The 16,845-nt window shown below is 42.8% G+C and overlaps 1 pseudogene across 1 annotated transcript; it reads right to left on the reverse strand.

Moving 5' to 3' along the window:
- Positions 1-3,594: 3,594 nt before the first annotated feature.
- Positions 3,595-10,923, reverse strand: LOC148971930 (uncharacterized; annotated as a pseudogene). The gene is made up of 3 exons (XR_016146787.1): positions 10,790-10,923; positions 4,855-5,089; positions 3,595-4,623 (listed from the first exon to the last, which is right to left on the reverse strand). The product of XR_016146787.1 is annotated as an uncharacterized LOC148971930 (transcript).
- Positions 10,924-16,845: the final 5,922 nt, after the last annotated feature.

Consider the following 16,845-nt stretch of genomic DNA (forward strand, 5'->3'; position numbering starts at 1 on the left):
GGGTTCCCTTTCGAAGGGAACTCAACAATACGTCATTGACGCTTTTGGGGAAATGCCTCAGGCGTGACAGGTGTCTGAAATCACTATCAAATCACGTCAATCACATTGACCGGCGACAGCCCGTGAATCATTAATGTGAATGATTAACGTGCGACCTGGAAGTATATAAGGGCGCCTTGCAAATATGACAAATCACCTTATCGTCTGAAGGGACTGTACGGCAGGCAGGCCCCGAGGCATGGCAGGGAGACGTATTGTCTCGTTCCCTATTCTCAGGGAACATAGGTTACAGTCGTAACCTGAGACGTTCCCTTTCGAAGGGAACTCAACAATACGTCATTGACGCTTTGGGGAACGATATACCCACGCTGCCATGCTAAGGGGAGTGCATGCCCTCAGGCAGTGACAACTGTCCTAACCAGCAAATTCAAATGAAATGTTAGAACCACTCACCCTCAGGTCACACTGGGCTGTCAGTGACATCACTCCCTACGGTCATAGCCTAAGCTGTAAGCCTCACAGGAAAACCTCCATCACAGTTAAATGAAAGGCCTACCTGGGCCTGCTCAAAGGCCTAGGACCACAACTTCAATTAGAAGGGGTCCTTTATGGGGATGTGGCTAGGGAACCCGAAAGAACACTAGCCAATCACTATTCAGGGGAACGTACTCACCCCGAAATGCCACCAGGATGGCCTGACCTGGCATCAGATACATAGACACTTAGTCTGGCCACTTCCTGTCTGTCCGAGACAGAGCCTCTGGAATATGCCTTAGGGTAAGGCATCCAACCCGAGGGACTGCGAAGCAGGCAATGAACCACTCTGCCCAGATCTCAGAGATGGGATATCCTGGAGAGTATGACTCAGCATAGTGCTCTACAACCCTTGCTAGCGAGGGGAGTTTCTCTACTCGATCCGCGTATCAACCCAGTGTCTGTGTTTCAAAACACTGAGGAGGCCTGTGAGGGCCTAGGAATGAAATGCCACCAGGCAGGCCTAACCTGGTGTCACTACAGAAGACACTACAGTCTGGCCACTTCCTGTCTGTCTGAAGACAGAGCCTCTGGAATATGCCTTTAGGTAAGGCATCCAACCCGAGGGACTGCGAAACTAGCAGTGAACCACTCGGCCCAGATCTCAGAGATGGGATATCCTGGAGAGTATGACTCAGCATAGTGCTCTACAACCCTTGCTAGCGAGGGGAGTTTCTCTACTCGATCCGCGGATCAACCCAGTGTTTGTGTTTCAAAACACTGAGGAGGCCTGTGAGTGCCTAGGAATGAAATGCCACCAGGCAGGCCTAACCTGGTGTCACTACAGAAGACACTACAGTCTGTCCACTTCCTGTCTGTCCGAGACAGAGCCTCTGGAATATGCCTTTAGGTAAGGCATCCAACCCGAGGGACTGCGAAACTAGCAGTGAACCGCTCGGCCCGGATCTCAGAGACGGGATATCCTGGAGAGTATGACTCAGCATACTGCTTTACAACCCTGGCTAGCGAGGGGAGTTTCTCTACTCGATCCGCGGATCAACCCAGTGTTTGTGTTTCAAAACACTGAGGAGGCCTGTGAGTGCCTAGGAATGAAATGCCACCAGGCAGGCCTAACCTGGTGTCACTACAGAAGACACTACAGTCTGTCCACTTCCTGTCTGTCTGTCTTAACCCTACTCAAAAGGACTTATATACCACAGAGGCCTAACTGAGGCCTAAAAACCATTCTCTGCACCACGCTGCATTACTCTAGTCACCCCAGAATGCAGAGAAGGGGGCGGGCCTTGGCCTAAAGACTCCCATGGGAGGAGGCTGTTTATACAGGGATGCCAGAAACCTACATTCACAAAGTGAAGGGTCAGAGGAAGAAATGATCATTTTAGCAGAACGCCTCTAATATCCCTGGCACAGCCTAGGACAGCTACAAAGGCCCTGGTGAGGGCCAGCCTGTAAGCATAGATCTATCTGACGGCTCGGAGGAGCCACAGCCTACTAAAGAATATAGTCTGTATTATTTCATACAAAGGGCTGCAGAAACGCTCAACCTAATGAAAACTCAACCGAGCTCAAGGGACGAAAATACTCAGAGAAGTCAAAACGGTCCCATGGGCCGGACATAAGATCTATATGAAGCTCTAGCGTCAGTCAACACTCTAAGCAATACATAGTATCTACTCTACCCCGAGGTGGCTAAGCCTGAAGGCTTACATAGTTTATAGGGCCACCTAATGGGGAACCTGATATATCCAAAAAAGTTATCTTACCTTACTTACCTTGACATGGCCTCAAAAACTCTATACAGGGAACAAGGTCTGCGGCGTGCAAAGTGAAGACTCACCAGACAGTGATAAACTTAATATTGAGCCTAACGACTCCCATGGGAGGAGGCTGTTTATACAGGGATGCCAGAAACCATTCTCTGCACCACGATGCCAGAAACCATTCTCTGCACCACCACCATCTCTGTAGTCACTTGGACTATTTTAATGTTGTAAAATGGTAAAAATGGTAAATGGACTACATTTATATAGCACTTTCATAGACCTAATGGCCACCAAAGCGCTTTACATTTGCCTCACATTCACCCAGTCATACATACACCGACGGCGGTGTCAGCCATGCAAGGCGCCAGCCTGCTCGTTGGGAGCAGCTGGGGTTAGGTGTCTTGCTCATGGACACCTCGACACTTGGTCAGGTGGAACCGAGGATTGAACCAACAACCTTTCGGTTTGTAGACAACCCACATGAACCACTGAGCCACTGCCGCCCCAATGTCTTTAATAAGATTGAATAAAAAATTTCAGATTGAATAAAAAATATCTTAAATTGTGTTCCGAAGATGTACGAAGGTCTTACGGGGTTGGAATAACATGAGGGTGAGTAAATACTGACAGAATTTTCATTTATGGGTGAACTACCCAGATAGCAAACTGACATTGAATCAACGTGGAAATATGACATCGAAACAACGTTGATCTGACATTGTTTTGCTCATCGAATTAACGTTGAACCAACGTCAGACGCGTCATTCTTTCAAAACTAACGGAAAATCAACTTGAAATCAACGCGTTGTTTCAACGTTATGAAAGCAAACCAATTTTCGATTTTCATTTAGCTTTGAAGAATGCCGCGTCTGACGTTGGTTCAACGTTAATTCGATGAGCAAAATCAACGTTGTTTCAATGTCATGAGAGACGTCGTTTCCACGTTGATTCAATGTCAGTTTGCTGTCTGGGTAACCCTTTAAATACTCTTTAGAAATGTGGAATACAGCTTCGACTGGCCATGCGGTGTAGACAACTTTCGTTTTCTGAGTCACTCTGTACTTTTCGTAATAAAAGTCTCAACTCAAGCAGCTCTTACAAGGCAGTTTCAAATTAAGAGTCTTTAATACAATAATAAAATAAACATTAAATATTAACTGACTTCTCTGTCAGTTACAATAAGAGTCCAATTAACTGAAAACGCTTGAAAAGGTTGTTTTTTAATTACTTATAAAATAACTATAATGAATTGTACTTGCATACAATACACATTGTGGGGAGACATTTTTCTGCCTTTTTTCTTTAGACCAAAAAAAAGAAGAAAATAAGGAAATTGTTGTTTTTCTGCAATTCTTTCCAGTCTCTTTTCTTTTTGGTATTTTTTTATTTTGTTTGAGTAAGTGTTTAATTAAAATAATTTCAATCATTTTCTTGTTCTCCAACATATAAAACACAAATCTTGCAGCATTTCACAGCAACACTAGTTTATTAGTTAACTAACTACACATTCACTTTATGTGAATCTAACAAAACATTTGCTCACTGTGACACAGAACAAGCTTCTCTCACTCATGTTTTTTCAGGGATCCAGACCGAGTGAAACTCTTGTCACAAAGTGAGCACTTGTAGGTTTTTCTCCAGTATGAATTCGTTGGTGCAGTTTCAGATCACCAGATGCAGTAAAGCTCTTCCCACAGTCAAAGCACATATAATCTCTCACTTCATTATGTGTTTTATGGTGCTGTTTAAAACTATCCAGCCTTGAAAAAAGATTTTCCAGAGTGAACACGCAGATGAACATTGAGACGTGATAACTGAGAAAAACTCTTTCCACACTGAGTGCATATATACGGTTTCTCTCCAGTGTGAATTCTCATGTGTCTCTTAAGGTCTCCTTTTTTTGTGAAACTCTTTCCACACTGAGTGCATGTATACGGTTTCTCTCCAGTGTGAATTCTCATGTGTGTAGTAAGGTGTCCTTTACGTGTGAAACTCTTTCCACACTGAGTGCATATATACGGTTTCTCTCCAGTGTGTACTCTCATGTGTCTCTTAAGGTCTCCTTTTTTTGTGAAACTCTTTCCACACTGAGTGCATGTATACGGTTTCTCTCCAGTGTGAATTCTCATGTGTGAGTTAAGGTTTCCTTTCTGTGTGAAACTCTTTCCACACTGAGTGCATGTATACATTTTCTCTCCAGTGTGAATTCTCATGTGTGAGTTAAGGGTTCCTTTCTCTGAGAAACTCTTTCCACACTGAGTGCAGGTGTGTGTCTTTTTGGCTTTTGTTCTTTGAATTGTAAAGTTACGATGTTCCTCCTCCACTTCATTCAGTTCTTGTCTTTGCTCTTTCACTCTCACCTGGTCTAAAATACACAGAAATACAGTAAGAAAAAGTTCAAGTGAACCCTTATTTATTAGCAGAAAACAGAGATCAGATCTTTCACTTGTTATTCTATCATTCTCTTGTTAACATAGCTAAATTTGTTTGCCAACTGCTAAAGGTTATGATCCTTTTTCATACATCATATATCATCAGCTTATTAATTCACAGCAACCAAAACATCAACAATGAAGAATCAAGAATGGACACCAACCTATTTGTTCCTCAGTATCTTCATGTTTTATTCTGGATGGTTCTGGATCACTCATGTCTTCAATCTCCTCTTTAATAAACTCCATCTTTAACAGTCACACAGATTTCAGCTGCTACTCCTGGAGATTGTCCTTCTCTTGTAGGATGATTGGAATAATCCCAGTATTTATTGGTGAATTGTTGTGGGAGGAGCTTCACTGCAGGTGTGAACTGTGATCACTGTGTTTTTATCCAATCTGCATTTAAAAAGCACAGGGCCATCATGTTAAACCGAACAGTTGAAAAATCTCTTTGTCTCCAAAAGTTCCCTGTTTTCAGCTCATTCATTATGGTGATGTCTGAGAACTTCTGTAAATTGGCACATTAACTTGTTTTATTGGTGTCAACAGGCTGAAACAAACTACAGCATCATCACCTTTCACTTCCATCGAGTCTGAAACACTAAAACATATTAAGTTGTTAGAAAGAGTTTTCAAAGACTGTTCAAACCCATTAGAAGTCCTTTCTGAAAAAGAACTGCTGGAGAAGCTAAGGTTTAGCTAGGTTTCATAGACATGCAATACAAGAACTAGCAATTGACTTGGAGGAGCATTTGAAGCCTGAAACTTCAAGAAATTTTAGCATCCCTCTGTCCAGTTCTACGCTTCTTTTCCACAGGATGTTTTATAAACACAGCTGCAGACAAGTCTACAGCATCAAGAACTATTCGTCTGTATTATGTAACTGTAATTAAAACTCCTAACTACATATTACCAACTGATTTTAAATTAAATGAGTACAATATCACTTTCCATTTAATAGAGATCTTGCACTCCCAGACTTGGAGGATGACCAAATTGGTGTAGAACCCACTTTGGAGATTAACGGGCAGGAGGTGAAGATGGATCTGGGCGTTATATTCAACGAATGATTGTAGAAAACATTTTCTCAGTTTGACTGAGAAAAATAAAGAATATATACTTTCAAATGAATTGGACATATTATAATGAATTCATTGAGACAATTCTTACAAAAATATTTCATGCACAGTATGTCAGGACTCTGGTTTGATCTTCAGCCTTTCTGCTGTGTTTGTCAGTTCACCTCACTCTACCATCACAGCTGAATCCTATTCTAATCAGTGCTCTCACTCTCATTGCTCACACCTGTTGCCCATTTTCTGCACTGATTTTCTCCACTACTTATACTTCTCTCCTTCATTGGTTCTCTGTCAGTGTGTCTTGGTTTCAGTCCACTTCACAACTGTTCCCTTGCCTGAAAGGCTTGCTTTGTTTGCTTCTTGACCTTTAAAGCCTTTTCTGATTATTTATTACTGTTTTGATGTTTATTTGCCTAGTTCCTGTTCCCAATCTACCCAGCTTGCTCGCCCGGTTTTTGACCCCCTTCTCTCGTCTTGGACTATTGCCTTGGCTCCTTCCTTAAAACTGTTGGTCTTCTCCTGGTTATGACCCCAGCCTGTCCATTGAATTTTGCCACTGTCTCGCCCTCTTACTTGGCTACCAAGTATTTTTGTTTGCATTGTTTTCCTTCAACCTTTTGGACAATAAATGTCATTTTCAATTGATCTGCTCTTGGGTTCCTGTTGTCTCTGCACCTCCCTAACACAGTATCAGTAAAATCAGCTGAAATATAAATAAATATTTAAATGTTTACCAATAACTATTTCACCAATGCAAACACGAGGATGTTTTTTTAATACACTGTCTGGTGCACCTGAACATATCTTCAGTGATGTAACCTAGAATCACGGGGGGTTTCAGGTCTTTTAACAATCAGACCCCCTCCCCTAGGCGACCCAGCCAGGGTGATCAAGTCCCAGCTTATGTCCAGGTAGCGCTACTGCCCTACACCCCATGCCTCTCCTCTCCTGATACACAGCCACCTTGATGCTACTTCTGCAGCATCAGTGGCCAACTTGATGGCCCTTCGCTGACTCGCCCCTGTGATGCCAAGCATTTTGTAGGCCCTGCAAAGGGAATGGCCCACAAACCCTCGACATCCCACTTCAACTGGTTGGCATATCGTCCGCCACCCATTGCTCCGGCAACCCTCCACAAGCTGGGAGTACTTTGCCCTCTTTCTTTCATTGGCCTCCTCCATACGGTCCTCCCAAGGCACTGTTAACTCCAATAGAATTACCTGCTTGGAGGCCTCTGAGTTGAGCACAATGTTATGGCAACTGCTTTAGGGAACTTCAGCTGCTTGCCCAGGTCAACTGCCAGCTCCCAGTCGCGCGCCATTCCCAGCAGGTCAGAGGAGGTGCCCCAAGCAGCTGGTATTGACTTCTACCCAGCTCTGACAAAGGCTGTGGTCTTCACTGGGCGAATGCTCTTGCTGTGGCTGATTCCACTGCAGATAGAATCCGCTATGGCTTTTAGGACCTGGTCATGCCGCCAGCAGTAACGCCCTTCGCCCAGGGCTTTTGAACAGCAGCTCAGGATGTGTTACAACGTTCCTCTCCTCTGGCAGAGTGGGCATGCTGGTGTCTCTACCTTTCCCCAGGAGAAGAGGTTGGATGGACTTGGCAACACGTCATAGACTGCCTGAATCAGGAATTTTATCCTGTGGGGTTCAGCCTTCCAAAGCTCAGTCCATGTGACTTTGCACTGCACTGTTCGCTCCCATCTTGTCCAGGTGCCCTGTTGCCACATCCCAGCCATCTGGCAAGCTCGCTTTTCCTCAACTCCTGCACGCACCTCCTCCAGGATCAGGGACCTCTTCTCTTTACCTTCTGCCTTATCATAGCGAGGAGTTCTGCTGCCCAGGCCAGCTTTCCCATGTGCCACTGAGCCCACCAATAACCTTTGCCGTAGCCTTGACTCTGCGTCATCCACTGTCACGGCAGCCCTCCACTTCCGCCCTGTCCTGACCTCAATCCCAGCCTGGGCAACCTTTGGATCTCTGGAATCCCGATACTGTAAGACCTCCCTGGACTATGTCACCATGAACTCCTCGCTCAGGCTGCTCATGGGAAGCTTCAGCTTATTGTTATGTCCATATAGTGCGATGCTGCTCAGGCTTCGAGGCAGTCCCAGCCACCTGCTAATCCTCATCTCGAAGCCTTCCACCGTTGAAATGGGGACTTCATACACCAGGAGGGGCCAGAGGATCCGAGGGAGGATGCCGTGCTGGTAAATCCAGGCCTTGAACTTGCCAGGAAGGCCAGACTTGTCCACCACGGCCAGCCAGGTTTTCAGGTCCTGGTTGGTCGCTTTTGTGGAAGCTGTGTCTCTCAGGCTACAATTGAAAACCTTCCCCAGGCTCTTCACAGGTTCCTGTGTCAGTGATGGTATCTTGGTGGTGCCAAGTGAGAAGTGGAACTTGTCAGTGACCTTCCCTTTCTTCAGCACGAGGGACCTTGACTTAGCCGGCTTGAAGTTCATGTGATCCCAGGACATCAGCTCCTGAAGGCCGTTCAGGATCCACCTACAGCCTGGGACGGATGTTGTGGTCACTGTCAGGTCATCCATGAAGGGCTCAGATGGGTGGCTGTCTAACTCCAGACTTCGAGAGGGGCCCCCTACACTGCATTTCCGCAGATTTTACCAGCATGTTCATGGCGAGAGTAAAAATAAAATTAAAATAAAAACGAAAAGAGGGAGATCTTTAAGTTCTGTAGTTGAAACCAGCTACAAATTACTGTTGCTTACAGTGCATGTACAGTTCGTGTTGCAAAATGGATAATATTACCCACGTCTTCCAAGCTGCGATGTAACACCTTAATTTGTCAAACAATGTTTTTGAAATAAACCTGTTTTTAATTTTCATTGATGATTAATTATGCCGATGTTCAGACATATTATAGACTGTTAATAGTTATTTTATATGCCTATAATGCATTGTAATCGACCTAAATGTTTTAGACAATTTTTAATGAGGAGTAAGATTATGTAATATTTTATTATCCTCACAGCACGTAGGTTATGTGCAATGAAAATATTGCGTGGCAAATTAATTATAATTGCGGATCAATTTAATAATAAAATTAGCCTATAGACCTCCCTAATAATGACAATTCAATAATACTAATAAATAATAATTAAATGCATAAAATTGAAAATGCTAAATCATCTTGATTTTGATAGCAGATGCTTGTTTTGACCAGTGTTGCCAACTATTTTTAAATGAAAGTAGCTAACGCCTTCCCTAAAAGTCGCTAAATGTCACTAGATGACGTCATGCGTTAATTAGCATATTCGTGACGTCATCGCGTCGTACTTGCGTTCCGTTTGCCTAATGTGTTTTCTCTATGAATTAATGCTCAGCTTCCATATTGTATTTAATATATTATAATATAATATAGACGAATGTAAAATAAAGCTGTTCTCATTTCCTATATATTTTTGTCACACAAAACGAATGATGTATAGTGAATGACAAAAAAAGTAATACAGCAAGCACAAGACTAAATTGTTTAAATAAAAAACATTATTATTTAAAGAAAGCAGATAAGTGATAGGTCCGTGGGAAAACACTGCTCATTCACCTCTGTCAGTGGCGTTCAACAGATGATCTGCTCCTCTCAGCTATTCACTAAACAGGGTAGACATAGAGTGAATGAAAGCAAAGGGAGAAAAGCAAAATGTCGGCATCTGAAAAGTCGCTAAAAATAGCGACTCATTTGCGCGATTGTTTTGCAGTTTGTACGCGGATGCGAACATCTCCTGCTCTGTCTGTCTACAGCTGGGAGGGGCTGCTGCGCGAGGACTGGGCCACCTGTGAGTGATTTGGGACGGGGTGGGACCCACGGCAGCACTCGCTGCTTGTTGAGATGAGGAAAAACAATATGTGATTTCACATCAGAGAGTCTCCAAAAGTCTCTAATAACACCAGAAAAAGTCGCTAGATTTGTCGCTAGTCGCTTTTTTGAAAATTTGTCGCTAGGCGGTCTGAATACTCGCTAAATATAGCGACAAAGTCGCTAAGTTGGCAACACTGGTTTTGACAATATCTCTGGATACATACACGTATATAAGCGCAATCCAGGGGGTTATCGCAGATATTACACGTATAGTGTGAGCAGTGAATTCGCAGCTCGACGATCAGACCGTACAGTGTGAGCACATAAATCCTGAACTTTGGCTTTGCATCGATTGCGATTAACTCGTTGAGTGTGAGTAGGTACCTTGCTGAAATCGCACAGACATCGCACAGTGTATGCCCACCTTTATTGGATTATGCGGTGAGTTCGGGAAAGGCCGGTAGAGAGAAACGAGCGTGTGTGTTCGGCTGATGAGTTTGTTCAGTGGTTCTTGCGTTCTGAATCCGATTATAAGTTCAGAAACAGAGCCTCCCTTATCTTGTCGTTCAAGGGTTACAATAGGGTATTTATCACGCTGACACGTAGTACTTCTGCATTCAGCGATCTTTGCGCACTAGGGCTGGGCGATATGACGATATTATCGTATATTGACGATGTCTCGCAAGTATCACGATGTCGATTATAAGTCTTTTCCAAAATAATAATCGTCAATTAAAAAAAAGACAAATATATTTCACATAGCCCTATAGACATATTTATTTACATGCAATAGCATGATTTAAATATTTATATAGGCTAGTTAGTAGGGTTAGGAATAGAAAATCGATTCTTCGTGTTTTATCATTTTCTGAGCTGCACACAGCCGCTTCTCGTGCACGGACAAACGCACATACATCTCACAAATATCCTTCTTTTTGTAATTTATAGGTGTCACAGTCCTTCGTCTGCACCAGTCTGTCTTCGTCATCTGCACTACACTTCCCAGGATCCTCTTGTCTCCACTCCCGAACTCACTCCCTCATCAGCCACCTGTTCCTCGTCTTGTTCATCAGTATACCTGTCTTCACATCATTATGTTTGATTCCTCCTTGTATTTAGTTCCCTCTGTTTGATTCAGTCTTTATCGGTCGTTGTGAATGTTACCCTGCGTTGTACCCGTTACCTGTCTTCTTACCTGTATATTGAATAAATATTATCTTCGTTGGAATCCTGACTCCTCGTCCTCTTCTGCCTGCAGCTCCTGGTGACAGAACGACCGACCCAAAACGAAAGATGGACTGTCCCGCCGTAGCCCTCCTCTGCCTAGAACAGGAAAACCGTTCCCTGGAATCCTACACCAGGGATTTTCTGGAGTTGGCGTGCCTCACCCACTATTCTGACCGCTCGCTGTGTGTATTCTACATCGCCAGCCTCAGCGAGCGGTCCCGGGCACGCCTCCCAGGGAACGGTCCTGACGAGGATTTCGCCGCCTGTGTGGACTGGGTGCTGGTGTCTTGTGGATCTTCCTTCACCGTGGACGACGTCACCAGCCCCACCCCGAGCCCTCCTCTCCGCTGGTTTCCGCTGGAGCTCGAGCCTGAGCTCTTCATCAATGGTTCCGTCCAGCCCCGCCGAGCCCGAGCTCTTCATCGCTGGTTTCGTCCAGCCCCGCCGAGCCTGAGCTCTTCATCAATGGTTTCGTCCAGCCCCGCCGAGCCCGAGCTCTCCTCATCGCTGGTTCCGTCCAGCCCCGCCGAGCCCGAGCTCTCCTCACTGCTGGTTCCGTCCAGCCCCATCCAGCCAGCGCCAGAGACCGTCCAGCCAGCGCCAGAGACCGTCCGTTTCTGGATTTCTTGATCTTTATCTTTTCGTTCTGCAGACGAAAATTTTTTAACTATCCTGTTAATTCAGAATAGCAGAGATATCTCCAATATTTTATTTTGGTTTGCAGTAAATTAAAGTTCATCAGAAAAGTAACTTTACCCATTTCTGAATATTAATTTAAATGTTGCACATAATAAATATGTCCAATAAAAAAATAAAAACATGACCATTGTCATATTGCAAACGGATGAAGAAATTGCGTTGCTTTGAATATTTCACGACGCATTCAGAGTCTGCAATGTTGTATATTGGGAGTGTTATACTTTGCTTTAAATTAAAACATGAACAAAAAAACAAAAAAATACCCAAATATAATTATTAGTGACTTCTGTTTCTAAATAAATAAAGTAGTAATTTTTATTAAGGGGCTAAGGTGACCTTGGAACTCTAAAACCAGAAAGTTTTTGCTCATGCAGAACAAAACAATTGGTTTTAATCCCTAATTTTAGACAAATAACAAATATATTACAGTTTGAATACAAGTTTAAAAACAGCGCTACACCTTATAATTAGGAAATTAAACTTATCATTAAATCAGGCGATAACGCCAAAAAAAAAAGAAAGTAAGAGAAACATCGGACCTTATGAAAAACAAATAGGTATCCGTCACCTTCATAAACATGCATTCACTGTTCTTACAATCATCAAATTGGGTTCTGTTCTGTTCAGTTGTATTCAACATTTCTCCTTGCGAAACGAAATTCGTTTCAAACACATATGCGATAAGAACAGTGGAAATTAGCAAAACTAATAAAAAATCAAAACTAATGCTTTATGCTCGTTCAAGTTCAAACTAACAGAAGCAAAACCTTTAACTTGCCAATCAATTCCTGGCTTCTCAGATTGGATAGCTATCTGATTTATCAAAATGATTTCTTTTACACCTGGTCACATAAATGTGTTTTTGCAAAACGGATATATATCCGATCTTCAATTCCCATGCTATATACAAATTTAATTAAGTGCACGTCACAGAAAGCAACAGATATGAGCTGCATTTTATTAATCATCGGCTAATTTCAAAATCAGCAAAGACAGCAATAAGCCAGAGCTGCAACAGCCCAGGTAAGATCATTTCGTTTCTTTACTTTTAATGAAGATTGTAGTGTGAAGTGTCTGCGACTTACTTTCACTTTGATTTGCGATAGAATGCGGCGCGTTGGCTTGAAGAATAGGAACTCAGCTGCTCATCTGAGGTGATCATGCGTGTCGCATTAGCGTCGTCATCTCTGACTAAAATAACATGACATATGGCAACGAGTACAAATAGCGACGCAGATTAACACTCTGCGATTTCCTAGGCAGATATTGACTTGGGACTATATTAGGGTGAAGCACAGGCGAAGCACTGCTGCTAAGGCGAATCACTGCTACTTGGGCGCAGAGACGTCACGCAACACATGAAATCGCACGACTGGCCGCGGTGGAGGACTTGCCATAGTATGGAGAAATAGCTATTCCTGTCAGCTGGTGAGTGTGGAAACTTTTTCTTCTTTTGAACTGCAAATCACTAGAATTGGCCGGATAAAGCCGTTATTTTGCATCCTCATTTATCGTCCTCCTGGTCCTGCTGGACAGTTTTTAACAGAGTTTACGGACTTTATGTCATCTGTTATTCATTTTGAAAAACTATAAATGGTTGGGGAATTTATGGTTGGGGGAAAACATTTGTCTGTCTACGTCAGACTTCCTACTTCCGCTAATTTAATTTCACTCCTGTAGTCAGTCTGAGATAGCAGCCTATATTTCAGTTTTCCACCAGTCTGAATACAGCCGGCCAATCAACAAACAGAGGGTTGTCTGAGAGCCGTGACGTAGACGCTAAGCGCCAAGTTTTACATTGTAAGTAAGTAAGTAAAATGTATTTATACAGTGCCTTTCACAGACTTAGTCTGTAGGTAATACTACTAATATAATTCACAGACTTAGTCTGTAGGTAATAAAAGTAGTAATACTTCATGGCTGCTTATTACTAGCCTGACCTAGGCTGGTTACCTTTAACTGCTTGGAGTCTTTGGAGCTCTTCTACGATCTCAAGGGCTATAGTTGTCTTATTTCCAAAGCGGTTCTCCAAAACCCGGGAAATCTCCTCAGCAGTTGTATAAGTTGTAAGGCGGAGGTCTCGTATGGTCTTCTCATCCACACTGTCGAGAAGTTGGAACTTTTTAATCTCTTTGGATCCAGTAGGTTCTCCCTGCAACTGAAGTGCTTCCCAATCCTTTTTCCATCTGTGAAACTCTCGGTGGATGCCAGAAAACTTTGGGAGGGCAGCTGGCTTTAATTTAATTACTGGTGTGGTCACACGACTGATTAAAGTAGTACTTAATCTGCTGGTTTCTCCTCTGACGTGTGCTCATATAAATTCTGCTTGTCTTATTGTAAGTTTTGGCAGGATGGTTTCAAGGTCTTTGATACGACTCTGGAATTGTGGTTGCTCTGCTGGGATGACCCAGCACTTCCAATGTTTATGCACCTCCTTCGCAGCCTTCACAAGTTTCTCTAGTTGCTCGATCATGAAGAGATATGCATCTGGGTTTTTACTTGGGTCCACAGCTCCCACGGTTTTCTGCTTGCGACTCTGCTGTTGTAATTGCTTGTGTCAGTTCATATTCCCCGAAATTGGTCTACAATGTCTTTTGAATGAGGTCCTTTAGCTCTTGCAGTTTTTCCTTACACTCATTGGCTGTCTTAACCAAGTCCTTCTTTTGCTGCTCACTCGACTCCTCTGCATCAGAGTTTTCTTCAATATATTTCTCCTTTACATCATCGTTGGCTTCCAGGACTTTGCCAGCTTCTGCAGTGAGCTTCTTAAAAAGCTTCTGACATCATTGTATGCATTCGTAGCACATTATTGGCCAGATGGGAAAACTGACGCTTCGCTGATGTCCTTGCGGTCTTGAGCTGCTCCATCTGTAATGACTCAGCCATTTCAATCACGACAGCAGGGCGGTAACAGTCTTTACTTGTCTCTATGGACACTATGGACTCTATGGTCTCTATGGTCTCAATTTTCTGGTCCTTCTCCAGTGTTGAGATCGGTTTTTCATTGTCAAGTTGTGATTTATTTCTTGTGCAATTCCCCACTTGAAAAGGACAGTCCCTCCACATGAAGATCTTAACTGGATTTCACTCAATAAACAGCCATGGGATCAGTTGTTTGTCTTTTATTAACTATTCTTTAAAACAAAAAAATTCTTTAAAACAAAATTCACATTTAACTCAGATAAACACACTGTCATTATAATTACATAATTACAAGGTTTTCAACTTTAAGCAAATGTTATCCAATAAATACCCAGCATTTTAAATCAAATGATCAAAATTAGTATCTTTAGTCAAATGCAATACAAAATATTTTTAGTAGTAAAAAAATAAATTTATTAGTTCTAAGACCTTGTAAAGAACTATAAGGTATCATTGAAACCACACAACTAGGTATGTTCTACCAAAACAAATTGGTTGGTATTTCAATTTTCAAATTTGTATTTTTTCTTATCTTTTAACCAAGTATCTCTAGCGAAATACCTTTTTACCAATTGGTTTAATATCTTGGTTAATTAAAATTTCTACAATGTTTAAATTACTTTTAACCATTTCAAACACATTCTTTGTCAAACAATGAATTTGGCTTTCTTACTTTCCATTTATACCCCACATATTTAATAAAACCAAACAACATTTGAAGTTACAAATCCCACTGCAAAAAATCCTATCAAGTCAACAAGAGTTTAGAGTCCGTGTTTTGCAGAGCATTATTAGCACTGCTTAAGTCAATCTAGCCAAAACATGGCCAATATGGCGCTTACCGGCTGTCCTTCACAGTTTTGAGGAGGGCTTGATCTTGCACAATCACTTTAATGACAAATATAAAGTTTTCTTAGTCTTGTGGTGCTACAAATTATCCTTCCACTGCGGTCTAAAGACAACAATCAGAGCCAGGTACTGGCAGGCTCAGATTTCCTGGAAGATTTCTTCCACCTGGTTCACCCCTGATTGAAGGAGAGAAGGAGCTCCCAGGCAGTTTGTCAGCACACAGACTCTAGTACATTTCATTTGTACATAGATGGTGCGTTCTATTATTTATCCATCTCGGAGATCTGAATCGGACGACAGACGTTGCCTAGCAGCATGCCCCCTTTCCTCGGATTTCTCCTCTCGGACGTCGGACAACCGTGAGGACACCGAGCAAGAATTCCGTTTCAGAATTCAAGATGGCTGCGCCCTGTGACTTGTAAGAATTAATTGTTTTCATTGTTTTTGAACCGCTTTTGTATTTTAAATGACGATTATAATCACTCGTATTACTGCGTCCCCTGTAGGTATGGGAATCGGTTGTTGTGAGTGCAATTACTAACGTTTCTAGAGTTGCTAACAGAAGATTAACATGAAAAACATTAAATAAAGTGAACATTTTCAAGTTCAAATGGCTGCGTTTTGATAAGGTGTTGTCATAATATTTTTTTAAATGTAAGTGCCTGGTACTCGGCCATTATAACAGCTTTCTGGGTGGCGTCCATTTTTTTTCCGACTTGGACACGTAAAACATAATAGAACGCTTGAAATGTGGACGTGACGTCAAATCCGAGATCCGAGTCGGTTCGTTGGCTATAATAGAACGCACCATATAGAGTCTGGCCTCTCTCCATTGAGAAACATTTACTTCCTTGTAGGCGGGTTCACTATTTAAGTTCAAAACTATTGGATCTGCCCAAAGTCACTCACGATCTGCCATAGCCAATCGCTAACGTGTGGTCGTGAGTGACGTATGTCATGCGCCGAAACGGCTGGAAACAACAAGTTCGAATGATCAGAGGATTATGTTTACAATAGGATTTCAGTCAACGAGCACCGCAGGTTTTGTTAATCTAGGAACAATTATTAATTCGAAATGTATATGTCACGGATATGTCCATCTGCGTCAGCACCAGACACCTTCACTCCGCCCACTCGTTCCAGCTCCCCAGCATACTAATCACTGTCACCTGTCCGTATCAATCACCGTCCCAATCATCCTCCCTTTATAAACTCACTCCTCACAGTCACTCACCGTCTGGTCTCGTCGACACATCGACTACAGACTCCCGCTACACTACTACTTGCAAAGGAATACTTACCCGCTAGCTTCAAGCCTCATCTGCTCCGCATCCGCTCCTGGTCCCCGGTCTCCTCCTGGTCATCCGTCCGCTGCTACAGCTCTTCCGTCTTCCAGTCCTGCGCAAGATAAGAGATTCACTATCAGACTGTTTCCCGCTCCATTACTGAACTTTCTCTAAGACACTCACCTGCTATTTGCCCATACCACCTGTCTCAATAAACCTGGTTATACTCATCCATCTGTGTCCTTCTAGTCTGTGACACAAGACCAGA

This window comes from Pimephales promelas, chromosome 16, assembly GCF_988280905.1.
Source record: "Pimephales promelas chromosome 16, fPimPro1.hap1.1, whole genome shotgun sequence".
Classification (NCBI taxonomy): Eukaryota; Metazoa; Chordata; class Actinopteri; order Cypriniformes; family Leuciscidae; genus Pimephales; species Pimephales promelas.